This window comes from Excalfactoria chinensis, chromosome 20 (genome assembly GCF_039878825.1).
Source record: "Excalfactoria chinensis isolate bCotChi1 chromosome 20, bCotChi1.hap2, whole genome shotgun sequence".
NCBI classification, from domain to species: domain Eukaryota; kingdom Metazoa; phylum Chordata; class Aves; order Galliformes; family Phasianidae; genus Excalfactoria; species Excalfactoria chinensis.
Window position 1 is genome coordinate 3,563,151 of NC_092844.1, and position 14,952 is coordinate 3,578,102.

Genomic DNA, 14,952 nt, shown 5'->3' on the forward strand with positions numbered 1-14,952 from the left:
CGTAAGCAACACAAAACAGAAACAAGCCCCGCAGCGAATGGCTTTCATTTTAAAGGCAGGTTTTCAGATATTACAATAAAGGGAAAGAAAGAATATAATCCTGTTTGTGAGTGGAGTTAGGTCAGCTGTAAAAGCCTCTCGGAATATTATCTTCCCAGCTAATCTCTGTATTGACATTTGCCTGTTTCATTAGAGCTGAGTTTTTACTGCATTGCTGAGGTTGGAACCTGGCTCATCTGTCATGGTCAAGACCGGTTTGGAATTTCATGACTGTGGCATAAAAAATCTCTCCCTGTCTCTGCTTTTGGCTGGTTGGGCTGAGCTGCTGCTTGTGGATTTTCATTCGATGGCTCCTCGTCAGGTATTTTTCTCACTGATTTTTGTTCCATTCGGTAACACTTTAAAACAAAAGAGAGCCGCGTTAGAACACAGTTGTAAGGAGACACTTAAAGAAGTTAAATATAACGCATACGCTGAGGGATGGATGGCAGCTCTAATAGATACAAAGGCTTGCAAAGGGAGGAGGGAAGAAATGTAATCTAAAACTGCAAAGAAAAAACAACCCGGGCCAGAACTAAGTCAATTATCCATGTAATAAACCTCCACGGCTACTGACTGAACAGATAAGTTCATGCTCTCTGCAATACGCTGACAGTAAAAGGGAAGTGTCAAGAAAGTTTTATGCATAGGCAGGAAATAGATCAGCATCTGAAAGGGGACAGAAGTTGCGTGCAGGATCCTCCTCTGCCCAGGGTGAGAGTTCTTGCATCACTCCCATCAACCCCGAAACGCTTTATTATGTAAATGTATTTATTCCCTTCCAGAGTGATTCTCAGGTTTGCTGGCTGCACTACAGGTACTTTTCTCCACCCACGTGAATGTTATCTGGATTTGGCAGCAAAATTGTCATGAAACACTTCAACTCTTCATGCACTGAATGACTTATTTTGTCTGAAAGCGATTTTCCTTTTGCATCGCTGCCCGCTTTCTGTCCCTTCACAAAGTGGGATTTTGCCACTGGCTCTTTATGGTTTTTCTTTCCCCCCTAATGAAGAAGATGCGTGTTTAGGAACACGGATAAGTAACAGACAAAACTCAGCAGGAGTTTTCCATAACGTAACAATAACATATTGTGGTTCCTACTGCATCTTTACCTCAATGGGTGCCGAAGGACGGGCAGAGCAGAGCTGTGTATTGAGAGGCTGAAGGAGCTGGCAGCCCCCGTGGAGCTGGGAATGCCAATGGGGTGGTGCTGTGACCTTGCCTGCATTTCCAGCTGGCTGCAGAAGCGCTTTGGATCCGACGTACTCAGGGGCAGAAATGGTGCTGCATCAGATCTTTAGAAATATCCAGGGGTGAGGAACAGGATTTTGAGGATTAACATTTTTTGGTGTAGGTACCTTATGTAGAATGTTGGAATTGAAGTCTCTGTGTGGATTTAGCCAATTAGCCTTTCTCTGCATCAGCACTTCTGTACCTCCCAGCAGTGCCAGGGGATAGACATACCAAACGTTGCAAGGATGTCAGAAAATGCCTTGTTAGAGACCTGCTAGGATCTCCCATAGACAATCCATACGTGTTTAAAGTATTTCACATGTAGGATATGCCTGCTAATTTCACCATCAATCTCTCTCCAGACGGATGTGAACCGTGCAAGTCTGCAGCCACCAGATAGGGAGACAATGATCTCTCTGCAGCATTTGGATCTTCCTTGTTGACTAAAACCTTGTGCCACCTTTAGCTGGTAGAAGATGACAGGACAAGGTCTGTGGCTTTGTTTATTATTGTCCACAGGGAGGGCTGCGTCTTTGCCAAAGAAAACTCTCCAAGTGCTATTCCTGCACCGATCCTCTGGCTAAGAAGCAAACTTATAATTGGATCAGTTGTGCGTGCTATGAGGATGTGGGGCTGCCTGCTGTAACTGGCTGTGAATAATCACCTGCTCCCGCACTTCAGCTGCCTGCGAGGATTTCAGGAGGACACAGATGTTAGTTACACAACAGAAGAGGAAATTCCCCCCCCCCTCAAAATGTGCTTATTTTTGTTGAACAACAACAACATCTATCATCCAAATGATCACCTGCAGGTCGGGGAGGGGGAGGAGGGGCCGCTGTGGGGGATCTTTGCCATCACAGAGATGGTGTCTGCAGAGCTGAAGGCAAAGCTGCCGCTGTGTCAGTCTGTCCAGCTCTGAAGGCGTACACCCAGAGATGGAGGAACGTGAAACTGGAATTAGCAGAGAAAATAGAGATGGAATCAGCCTCTATCAAGGACAGCTAAAGTGCAGCCTCCAAAATGGCTGTGTCAGACATTGAACTGATGTGTGCATTTTTAGGCGCTTATCTCAATGAGTGATTAGAACACAACCAGCTCCGTGTCCCTGAAGTTACAGCAGGGGGAGGTTTGTCCTGTTTGCCCGGGATGACGAGCTAAATCCCCCTCACGTGCAGATCTCGTTGCGTGCCTTTCCCCTCAGTACAGACACTTTCCTCCGCTGAAGGCAATCACATCAACGGCCTCGATCTCCTGCGGCCCGCGAGGCGAGGCCCGGCCTGCACAGCGGGGACGTGCCGGCTTTGTGCCGCTCCGCCCGGCACCGCTTTGCCCGGCCCGGCTCCCCCCCCCCTCCCCGCCTTCCCCCTATTCTTTTAAATCACTTCCATCCACTCCCGCGATTGGTCCCGTCCTCCTGCCGGGTCACGGGTTGCCTCCTTTCCTCCAATAGAAACGCGGGATACTGGCAGGCGGCTCCGGCCTGGCTGCGTTGCTGGGTGCCCGCTCGCTGCGTGCCGTGCGTGCGTGTGTGAGGGAAGGCAGGCAGAGGCGGAGGCAGCGCTCGGCTGTGCGCCCCCAGCCCGGCCCCCGCCCCGCCGCTCTCCCCGTGGCGATGCTCCTGTGCTGCCGCCGCTGAGGCACCGCGCGGGGACCCCCAGCGACCGCCGCCCCACAGCCGGAGCGGAGCCGCTCCCCGCCGCCTTCTCTCCTCTCCTCCTCCTCCTCCTCCTCCCCGCTCAGCGGCCCCCGCCGCCGCCGCCGCTTTGTCCCGGCAGCGACACGGAGCCGCCGCGGATGGTGTAGCCCCGCTGAGGTAGGAGGGCCGGGGGGGGGGGGGCAACGCGGGGCTCCGTCTGGCTGCTGCAGCTTTGCTATTGTTTTATTTTGATTCTCTATTATTATCTTGATTTCCTATTATTATCTATATCTATCTATATGTTTGGTCATTATTATTATTTTTCTGTGCGTTTTCCTGTTTTCTCTCCCCTCCGGCCGTACCGAGCGGTGGAACGGCTCCTCTGGAGAGGCCGGAGTTGCCCGGCGGTGTGAGGGGAGGGGGAGCCGTGCCGGCGCGGGGACACAAAGGAAGGCGCGGGGTGCCACGGAGCGCGGCGGGGGGAGAGCCGGCCTCATCCGCCATCGTTACCCCGATTTTGTCCCTCCGAAGTGCGGCTGGAGCCGCCGGGGCTCAGAAGTAGCGGCGGGAGGTGCAGCGCCGGGGGGGGTTTCTCCTCTGGAAGCGGCAGCCGGAGGAAAACAATGTGATTCATTGTTGGGCGCCTTCCCCCCCGGTTTACGTTCGCACGCCGGGTTGCGGTTCGTGCCGGGTTACGGCTTTTGGCACGCGGAGTTTTCCCCTCGAGCGGCGTTTGGCCCCGTTCTGCCCCGCGGCGCTGAGCTCCGCCTGGGGTCCGTGCCGTGCGGGCGGCCCCGCTCCTTGCTCCGGTCCCACAGCAAAGCCGGGTGACATCATGCACGCAACGCGGCCTTGCTTAAATACAGATTGCTGAAAGCAAACAGCGTGTCGAAAGAAAGATGCGTTGTAAAAGGCTCCCGTCGAACGCTCGGATGGATGGGCGATGCGTAATGCTTGCTGTAGTTCTAGCATTACTAGGCAAACATTGGTTTTGTGTGCGCTGCTCCCTTCGGATTGAGAAATCCGTGGTGGCCGAGAGGGGTGGCAGTGTTTCTATAATAATAATAAAAGCACTTCTGGTAAATACATCTTCCCTCCGCCTCCCTCCCCGAGTCCGTCCTGGAGGATTATGGCCGGGGCTGGTGGAGATGAGGGCGATCTTAGGGCTTCTGTTGTTGGTTGCTGAGTGCCGGAGGGGAGGAGGGAGGTGGATGCACACAATGCCCGGGCTGGAGCTCATTGTTCTGTGCGGTGCACTGCTGTGTTTGGGACTGTTCTTATACAGACAGAGCTCCTCTCCTTTGAGCACAGACAGAGAGCAGGGAGCGTTTCCTACCTCCTTCCTCCTTCTCCAGAATGGCCTTTCTGTAACCTTGTGAAAAGCCAAAATAGCTAACGAGGAGCTGAAGGATGCCAAAACATTGTGTGCTTTCCCTCCTCCCCTCCCGGTGCTGGCTCCATTCTCTGTGACTGAGCGTGAAGGGAGGGAGCACGCGAGGTGAGGCTCAGAGTGCTCTCCTTTCAACCCCTCTCAACTTCCTCTCATGCTCTGTTGTGTCCCCCAACCCCAGAGAGAGCCCTGCAATGGAAAAAGGCTCCTCCTGAGCACTGGGGGAAAGGCTGCTGGGGGAGAACGCTTCCTATAAACACATTGGGATGATGGAAGTTGAAGGAAGTGCACGGAGGCCAGAAGGTGGTTTCAATGTAGACAGTTTCCTTTCTTGGTTGCTTAATGCTTCTTGTTTTTATGGCAGCATCTCTAGAAACAATTGCAGCCTGTGCTGAGGCTGTGGAAGGAAGCACAGTGCAGAGCTCATGCCATCCAGTGGCATTAAGTTTGTGCTGTGGAGTGACCAGGGGAGAGAGCTCCCATCTGGGCAGAGCCCTGCTGTCCCTCTGCTACATAGAGTGAAGCTGGGAGAGACAGAGCTGCCTTCAGAAGCAGTCCTGGGTTAACTGATGCTTATTTCCTTGCATCCTTGTACCTCCATGGGGTTTTGGTGTGCTGCAGAAGCCTGTCTTGTGGAGCTGTGGGAATAGGCTCAGTGCTGCTGCAGCACAAGGCCAATAAGTGACAGCATTCACAGTTGTGAGCAGAGATTGTGTGTGTAATTCCTAATGCTGGTTACGGCTTAGGTAAGAAAGATGCTATTTGGATGTTGCTGTTTAGTTGGTATTTAAAATAACATCCTATTTTAAAATGTGCTATCATAGCTTCAGAATGCATCTCTCTGTTCCAGCCATACTGGGCCGTTGTTCTGCCCATAAAGAAGTTATTTCACTTTTGGGAGTGGGAGGGAAAAATGTGCTCAGAGCATATAGAACTTTGCAAGTATGTGTTAGAGGCTGTGTAATAGCACAGCAGAACCTGTGTTATCTTCTCAGCAGAGCTGTTGGTACATTAAGATTGCCTGAGGGTGGCTTTGATTTCATTACCTGCCATATTTAAGGACACTGTAAGCTCCAGAAGCACACTGTGCTCTGCGGTGCTGGTGCAGGGCTTGATTTGTAGCTAATTTCCAGATTATGAGGAAATAATGCTGAGCAGAAACCATTGCATTGTGATGTTATCCTGAAGTAGGGTTAGTGAGCAACTGTGCACGTTTAAAGGGGGAGACCAGGATTGTAAAAGCTCCTACAAGGGGAAAAAAAAAGAACCTTTATAAAGTTTGTTTTCTGAAAGCTTCTTGAAAGGGAAATGGTTCTCCACAAATGGGAAGTGGAGCAGGGGGTGCACAGACTGTCCCTCTGCGGGGCCAAGTGGGGTTGGGTGCCTGCAAGGTGCTGGGCAGAAAGTCCTGCTGAGCCTTGGGCTGATAGAGCTGCTGGGCAATGGGACCCCTGGTGTGTTTTGTGCTCCTTAGGTTGGGTTGCGAGTGGTGTTAGACACAAGCTTTTGTAGCACTGGTGGCTGTGCCCAACTGCTCTTTTCACAGAGGCTGATGTATGAACAAAGGAGCAAACAAGATATGAATGCTACGCCGGCTCCTTTTGATTTAGAATTCTACTGAGGCAAAGCGCTGCTGTAAGTGACTGGAGAAAAAACAAACAGGTTGAAATATTAGCTGCCCGTTCCCTATATCAGTAGTTGTCTTTTTCTTTCTGAATGCCCACATCTGCTTAGCTCACCGAGCATCCAGAGCGGTGTGGTTGCACAGTGGAAAGTGAGAGTGCTGTGGGTGCAGGCAGCAGGCTTTCCTGCCCTCTGTGCTGGTGGGGAGATGCGGTGGCTTATTTTGGGTGTGAAATGCACCGTATGGGAGCTGGTGGTGGATGTGTGCATAAAGGGTTGTGTTTGTGCTTAGCACCTTGATTCTGTTAAGAGGGCAGCTTGGGAAATGCAGATCAGCTTAGCGTGTGCCTCTGTTGGATCCCAAGCTAACTTGTCATTGAGTTATTGCAAACCAGGTGACTGTTGCAATGCTCTGTCTGCCTTTTGTTCTTACCGAACTGGGCTAAGGGAGGCAATTAGCTGCATGAAAGCCAAGGAAAATGGCACAAAGTGATGGCTGGTTTGTTTTGAGCTCCTACTTGATGTGCTTTACCTGAGTGTATGAACAAAACTGTTACTGTGGTGTCATTTGAACCCTGATGCTGACAGGTCAAGCCTGTTTAACTATGCAGCCAGATTTCCTATTCACAGTGCAGAGCGTTAGGTGGTGTGTTGTGGTGCATGCAGTGAAGCTTGTAGGGCATGTTTATTTCCACGACCAGCGGTGCTAACGAAGCTTCTGTTCCAGTAATTCTCTATAAGAGGCAGAGCTCGTTAGCCCTGAAGTTTGCCCCCCGCATCCGGTTCCTTCTTCCTTCCCCTGCCCTTGTAGCAGCTGAGCAGGCAGGGATGCATTGGGCGTAAATGCCGGGTTGTGTCTGGCCATGCCTTAGTGGGGATGTAATTAGGTGGTATTTTTTCCCCATCCGTTTGCTGGTCTGCACAAAACTTTCAGGAATGTCGGTTATTGCTGAGATGACTGGCGTGGTTGGAGCTCATTTATGCACCAGCAGTTCCTGGCATGGGGGGGGTGAGGAAGTGAGGGGAGCGGGGATGTTTTGTTTTGTTTTCCCTGGGAGAAACCAGGTTAAAGGAGGAGAAAGGAAGTTCTGTCACCTTGTGCTTGTAGATACTTCCCTCTGCGTGGCTCCTGGTGGGTTTTATTCCGAGTCTCCAACAAATGACTCACCAATAGTAAGGCTAATGGATCTGAAAGGACTGAAATTGACAGTCAGTGGATCTTATCTGAGCTCAGATTCCTTGTGAGCCATATATATTACTTTCTTGAGCAGATATTACGTCGTGAGCTCTTGATTCTACAGTCAGATTTCTGTATGTGGAGCTGTGGCAGTCTGAGTGCAGGGGGAGAATTTACAGGGGGGTCTGCTGGTCACATGCATTGTGCACTTAATATATTTGTGCCTCAAATGCAATGAGGGCTCATATGTGAGTTAGTGCAGAGTTAAGTTGCGGTGCAGCTTAATGAGTGCTAGCAGCTCTATGGCAAGTGTTATGGCAAGCCCCTAATGGCAGCATATGCAAGGTGCCATCTGTCTCAAGGGATGAGGGACATGACTTCAGGCAGCCTGTTTACTTCTACCCCCTGGGCACTCAGCACAGAGTGACCCCTGGACCTCACCTCAGCATCTGTACCTTGAGTCAGCAGTGCTGCCATGGCTGAGCTGTTTTAGACCTGGGTGCTCCCACAGTCATGTGGCTGCATTGCTCTGTGATGTGGGCACAGAGATGTGAGCAGTAGTTGAGCTCCCCAACTCTTCTGTTCCATGATCTTTGTGTGCCCAAATGGCACATCTTACATAAAAATGAACGCGGTGCCTCCATTAGAGATCTTTTAATGAGGTCGGTGCAGGAGACTTAATCCTCATTTTTACAAACAGGGAGCGAGATGCAGAAATCTAATTTATGTCTTCAAGGTCGTTCATTTTCACTTGATGAAACTTAATAGACCTGCCTCTGACCGCTGGATTACACTGCCTGCCCTGCAGCCTGAACCCTTCAGGTGAGGTTTAGGCAGCACATGAACTTAAAGGTACCAGAGAGTCTGGAGATGTGAGACTCAAATGCCCAGCTGCTAAGAGCCAGCAGGGATAACGTGGCTCACTGTAGGGCTGTTTGGAGCTGAGGGTTTGATTTCTGATGCCGTTTAAGTTTTAAAAATAAAAGTCACTTGCTTGTTATTGCTCACACAGGCTGGTGTGTGGTGTTCTGGTTCTTAAACCTGCTGTGATCTGCCCCCTGTATCTGTGGTTAATGAAGGAAATCTCCCCCTTGTTCTCCAGAGCAGTTTCCATGGTAAACTTGATATTCCCTGCTTGATTCAGCTAAACTCTGGGCAGGAGCCACGGAGGGCTTTCAGCTGATGACAGTGGAGAGATGGTTTATGGCTGATGTAGTGTTGGCTGGCCAACGTGGAGTGGGAGATTGTTCCAGAGGTTAAGCTTTAAATCAAAGGAGTTGAGAGAAAAGGGTGAAATGTGGATAACCCAGTGAAGGCGAGAGTGCTTTGAAGCAATGTGGGTTGGAGTATGGTAATGCAAGTAGTTCTCCTAAGCCCCAGAGGAAAATAAAACGGCCTGGTGTCTGAATAAAGAGAAAATAGATTTAGGGCTTTTCTGTTTATATGCAGTCTCTTGGAATTGAGGGGATTTTGCAATGCGTGGTTCTGGATGACGGTCTGAATAATATTTGGATTAGTGGAGGGCTGAGACAAATGTTACCATTTGCTCTTGTAAGAAGAGCTAGGCAGGATCCAGCTGCTCTTTGTGCTGCAGCACCTGTAGCTGCTGTTTGGCTGCTCCCATCGAAGCTGTCAGATGATGCAGGCAGCAACAAGGTGATGGTGCAGGTAGTGCAGTGATTGTGGATCACCATTTGTGGAGGGAGAAAGTCATTTGATGATTTCCCGCTGCTCTTTGTGTTGATGTGGCCATTTATTGTCGAATTTTGTTGTCTCACTTTGTAATCTGTGGGACAAATGGAAGCGGCCCTGCTGGTGTTCCCGTTGTGTGTCACTTCTCTCCATGCAGGCTTACTTCAATTCAGGAGAGCCCTGTACTCTTTCCTAAACTAATTATTCATCAAATAACTACTTCCGCAGCTTTTTGTCCCAAAGTACAAGTTTGGTAAGTGAGATGTGGAAGGTAATTACTTGTGTGTACGAGTCGAGAAGCCTTCTGAGTCCTGATAAATTGCATTCACATTTTTCCATGCTGGGTTTTTTCCGATGCCCTGATAAACGTGTTGGATATTGTTGAAAAGAAGGGCTGGGACGGTTATTAATGAATGAGTCCCCTTGTTTGTAACATCCTGTTGGAAATTAAACATGTTTCCTGTATTAAATCCCACAGATATTTGAATTAGGTCATGTATTCAGTTCCTGAAGATGGTAAATGGTCATGCTGTAAGTAGACAAGAGGGGGCTGGAAGGTTTGCATGTCAGTCCTTAAGAAGAGTCTAGATGGTGGTGGTGGCCCAGAACCCAGAAAACTGGTGGCAAACCTATGGCGTGATGTTTGCTTTGATATAAAGGACTATGAGATAATGATGAAGCACAAGGAGTTTTGTTTATTGCATTTGCTGCGTTGTGATGCATCTTTGGTACCTCTTCGGTACTTCTCCATTTCAGAGGAGATGCTCCCTGCTTTTGTTTGGGTTTTTAGCAGAAAACACACACTGTATTACGCCTGTAATAACAGGCTGTCTCTTAGGTATTGCTAATGGAGAGCTCCTGTACTTAGTCCCCCTCTTGTTACTAATTGACTGCTTGCTCATTCAGAGAGCGCTCTGAATCGATACTGGAGATACGTTCTGAGTAACGTTCTCTCCACCTCCATACAGAGAATGAAATAGGGATTTTGCTTTCAGGTACACAGAGGTAAAGACATAAATGTTGCATGAGCTTTTCAAGATGGTAAGAGGTGATGTCACCCATCGGTCAGCCTGGGAAAGGTTGTTTGCCACGTACATGTCTGCTTTTATTGGAAATGCCTCTTCAGAAAGTAGCAGGAAAGTGAGCTGGATCTCATTTAAACGTAGCTCTCACAAACCAGAACGTGGTTCAGTGGGTGTGTGCAAAAGGCTGAAATACTCCAGCTCCTTTTATTCCTGGGGAAGAGGAAGGGAAGGGCTTCAGAGGAGAAGGTTAAGCAGAAGAGATTAATACTTGCAGTGCTGAAAACCGATTGATCCTTCTGTGATGTCAGATTTTCTGTTTGAAGTCCAGCCAGATCTGTTCTCTGCGTGGCTGGATGTGTTCCTGAGCTCGGGTAGCCTTTCTGTGCCTTCATTATAAAAGGTACTGTACATTTAGCAAGTAATGGATCAATGTGGGAAGATCTATTTGGGTAGCATGGCATACATGTCCCTCTGTGATGGCTGCTGCTTAGTTCCTCGGTGCTGACAGTTCTCATGGTCACCCGTTCCTGCTTGCACAAATGAGTGTGATTCCTGCAGCTGTGGCAGCACACCTCTGTTCAGAAGGGCTGTAGCAGCTGGAAGGGTTTGTCAGAGGAGCTTGCAGAGCGTGGTGTGCTGCTGATACGCCTGCTGTAGTGATTTGATTACTTATGAATTTGGATAAATTGGCTGTCAGGGCGGGCTGGAAGTGCTGTCTCTACAGCACAGTGCAACTGTATTCCTTTTTATTTATTTATTTTATTCTTTAAACTGCTATCAAAACAAACCTCTGCATCTCTGGGGACCGAACATTGCAGAAGCTTGTGCTGGAGGTTCTCACATCAGTGAGGAGCTACTTAGAGATAAGGGTGTGCAAAAAGCCTGACAGGGCGGGCAGCACTGGGTAATGAAATGCATCCCATCCTTTAGGAGAAGCACCTGAAGATGTCCCTATGCCTGCAGCTCTCCGTGTTGCCATCAGTTGCACTTGGCTGTTACTATTTGTTGCCTGTATTCCTGGAAAGGCAAAGCCTGTTACAGTCTTGCATTTATATATATTTTTTTGACAGTGCTGCTGCCCACACTGGTGTTTTGCTAACTCGGCTGTCTGAAACTTGATGCTCTCTTGTAGGAGGGAAAAATATTTACAATGCACGTAGTTCTCAGCGAAGTGTCACAGCTTAAAGCAGTGTGCATTAGATCACCAGGTTTAATTTGGCTAGCTTGTCCACGCGTCATTTTTCCCCTCCAGCATCTGGTTTGTTGTCATGGTGTGGAAAGAGTCTGTATGGGCCTTTGGTCATGGTAGAACCTAATCCAAAAGGAGTTGATGGGAGAAATGGACTGGTTTGGACAGTGTGCTCATCAATGGGAAGAATGCCACAGCTTACCTATTGTGTGTGTGTTGGCTTTGTTCATTGGAGATATTTGTGCTTTTTGAGGTAATTTCTGTTGTTACTTGCAGTGATTATGAACCTCAGAGTCGGACAGTTGAAGATGAGAAAAGGGTTCAGGGTTGTGGTTAGAGAGGCTGTTTCTGTATCAGTAACAGGCTTGGTGGCTGGCACCATGATACACAGCGGGGGAAAAGCTTTCTGGGGGCTTTCATACAGCTTGAAATGCCTCTGCCTGGGTTTGGAAGGACAGGGGTGATTGCTGGGGGGAGCTTGGTTGATGTTTGAAGAGCTGACGCTTGAATGCATATGGGCCTGTCTTCTGATGAGCTTTGAAATGTGAAAGCTCCCCTTGAATTGCAGGCTCTGGATAAATGATGGCGTGAGGTATCTTTAAAAATAGCAAATGTATTTTGTGTCTGATCAAATAAGGCTCTTGGCATTCCAAACTTGAATGAAATCTGTGTTGACTTGCGTTTGACAGCTCAGATCCTGTGTTACTTGGGCAGGAAAATTGCTTTCCTCCTTTCCCCCTCCTTGCATTCTGTGGTGCCTTGCAACAATGAGCAATCTTGTGCTGGGTTTTCTGTGGGAGACCCGCATCTGTAACTCTGTAAGCACGCTTCAGTTCAGCGGTTTAAAAATAGCTGCTCTGATGCTTTAAACTAAGGCAAATTATAATTTGTGGAAACTAATTTTTTCAGCGTGAAATGGTCTGTTGAACGCTTCTCCAGCTCGTTTCTGTGCACTTCAGTTTGCCAGATTAACAGAGCTATTAATAATTGCTGCTCTCGCCTTTTCGGAATGAGAGCTGGTAAGCACGGAGCTATACGTAGTTTGTATTTTTTAATTAAACTTGTACTGGGATTATCTTGTATTACCGGTTACCTTCTAGAAGATTACGTTCATAAAAGGTTCATCAGTGGTGAAGTGGAAGAGATTAAAGCGATTGTTGGCACGTTGGTCAAATTATTTGTTGCTTACGCAGCGTTTGTTCTCGGCTTCAATTTGCCAGTAATGGCAGACAAGCAAAATGCAAACTGAGTTCTCAGTCTGACGTAGCTGAGCAAACCAAGCTGTGTTTGGGAGCGATTGTCTCTTAAAATAACAATAATAAAGGATGTTTACTTGTTTTCCCTTTCAGTTTTTCTAAAGCAGTTCATGTTTTGGTGTTTCTACGTGGTGGTTTTGTGGTGTTTGTCTTAATGGTGCGATTGGAAAGGTATTCTAGAATGGCAGACCTTGCCCTACGTAAGGCACAGGGGGCAGAAATGAGTGTGGAGAGCTAATGAACATATTCTGGGGAAGATTGCTTCAATTACAGCGGGCCCATAAATCCTCAGTGCTGGGGTCAGGCCTCATGGAGAAGGCAGAAGGAATCCTGGGCTTAGATAATGTGTCCTCGCTGGATGCTGGGTGTGATGGTACACTTCTAGGTCTGCTCAGAATTCACGGTGTCATGCAATGGTAACGAATGCAGTGGGTGCTTCTTATCAAAACACATTAACAAGTGTTGCAGTGTTTGAATGCCTTTCGTTGTTAGGGGTTCCCATTCATCCTAAAGCAGTATAAGTAAATGGCATCCATTCTGTGCTGATATAAACAGCTCCTGCATGCTTCACAAACAGTGGTGGTAGTTTGGGTAAACATCTGTTTAGCTTTTAATAATGGGTACCAGGCAGGCTGTGGAACTTTGAGCTCTAATGAAGGGAAAACAAGCACAGGAGACAAGGATCTGATGAGTTTTATGGCCTCTGTTTATGCCGATGCATAAAGGTAACGTATGGGATGAATTCTTACAAGTCAGGTAAGTCGTTAGTGGATATATTAACAGCGCAGAAGGCAATGGAATGTGGTGTTATAGGAATGCATCACACTGCAGTCAGTGCCTCATTTGTGAGCTGACCCTATTGAGACTGCTGTTCCAAAATGATGAACTCCCCAATGTGCTGATCCACTTACCTCAAGTTAGGAGGCATGGAAGATGACTGGCAGTTCTAATTGATGCTGTGCTAACAGCATGTCCAGTTCAGCTTTGTCCGGCCTCCTCTCCATCCCATAATGGAGGTTGCTGTTTGCTGTAGGCTGAGACACGTGCCCAGCTTGCTGAATGTAGGCTTGTTTGCTGTGATTGCATTGAGAAGTCCTGTATTGAGTGAGGTGTGTGTGGGCTCACTGCGACAGCTCACACAGCAGCCATCATTTGTGGTGTTCTGCTCGGTGCTGTGAAAGCACAATCCCTGTCTGTTTCAAAAACAAAGCCTCCTCCAAGAGCAGGCTTTGATCACACAATTTCTGGTCAATACATCACTGTTTAAAACCAGAACCTTTTTCCTGTTCATGCAGATGGGCAAAACACAGACGTGCTCGCTGGTCACCACGTGGTGGCAATTTGCTCAATGAAGGATCTGCTATGGATGGGAAGTCTGAACTTTAAGTTGAGCACGGAGAGCACCGACGTGCCTGAACTTAGTCGTGCTGGTTGCATCGGTCGTTCTGTCTTCCAAATGGAGCAGCTTTGAGAAGAATGTGTCAGAAGGGAAAACAAGATCAGCATCAGCTCTGCCTGCAGTTAGTGTATCAAATGGAAACTGCAGCAGCGTTGTGGCACCCAAACACTGCTTTGACACCGAACTCTTAGTGGTGCATTAAAAACTGATGCCTTGTTCTCCTCCTCACCTTCCAGTGCACTCTTAATTTTCTTGCAGTTCTAAAAAGTGTTTATAGAGCAACTGTTCATGCTTCTATGTTTGTTTGTCTTTTGTCTAGACTCATATGGAGTATCAGGAGTGAGTTTGTTTAGGTGAGCAGTTGTATTCTGTAATTAGCTGAACCGTGAGCAGGAGAATTGCAGACATCTGTAAGCTCCAACGAAGCCTGTGATAAGGAGTAGGATGTCCCTTGGCTGCAGCAAAATCATTCCTAGGATCAAGTAAACAATGTATGAAACTTAGCTAGTAAAAGGCAAAATAAATGTGTAATTATATCACAAATGCAAGACAGATGTTGGGAACCCAGGGATTATCCAGGGCTGGTATGAAAAGCATGTAACAATCTGATGCTTGTTTGAACCATATGTTAGCTCTCAAATGTGAGTTATGTATCACTGGAACAGTTCAGGATACTAAAAAAACATGTTCTTATACTTTCTCCTGAGGCTTAGGGGAGTAGAGGGGTTAAGAGGAGATTTACAAGGCTGTCAGGGTGTCCTGCTAGGACAGGAAACATTGGAATTGAGCAGGACGCAGAGCAGTCACTGTGACAGATCCTTCTGCCCCAATGGCAGCGTGTGGGTAGCTGGGGATGGAGGATCCTGCTGGGTCACTGCTGAAACCAAGGGGCTTCGTGCAGCTCCCCACGTGGTTTTTAGGTCCAACTGTGAGCTCTGGGTTTTGTTCATGAGACATACAGACTGCTAGATTCTGCTGTTTGCGTTCTTACTGCAATAGATATAAACCAGTAGGAAATGTGTTCTAGGACTGCTCCACGCCGCTCCAAAGTGACCCCAGCCAACTTTTTGTCTGTAAGTTATATAGAGCCTTTTTATTTTCCTGGAGAAGAGTGCAGCAAAGCCTCATGCTCCAGCTGTCAACCCCAGGTTAAACACACAGTAAGATGACATGACTGAGAGCGCAGCGCTTTCTGTTCTGATGTGTTGTTTGACTCCGATGTTTGCATACTGGTGTGTTTTGGCAGCTTTATTTCGAAGCGAATAGTTCAAGGTTTCTGAGATGTGCTGT

At 48.1% G+C, this 14,952-nt stretch overlaps 1 protein-coding gene across 2 annotated transcripts in view; it reads left to right on the forward strand.

Annotated features, from left to right (window-relative positions):
* The first annotated feature begins 2,705 nt into the window (after positions 1-2,705).
* The window catches only part of RERE (arginine-glutamic acid dipeptide repeats), a 149,104-nt gene continuing 136,857 nt past the window's right edge, over positions 2,706-14,952 (forward strand). For both annotated transcript variants that reach the window (XM_072354142.1, XM_072354146.1), the window contains exon 1: positions 2,706-3,088. The gene's annotated coding sequence lies outside the window, so the exon portion shown is untranslated. The remainder of the gene's footprint in view (positions 3,089-14,952) is intronic.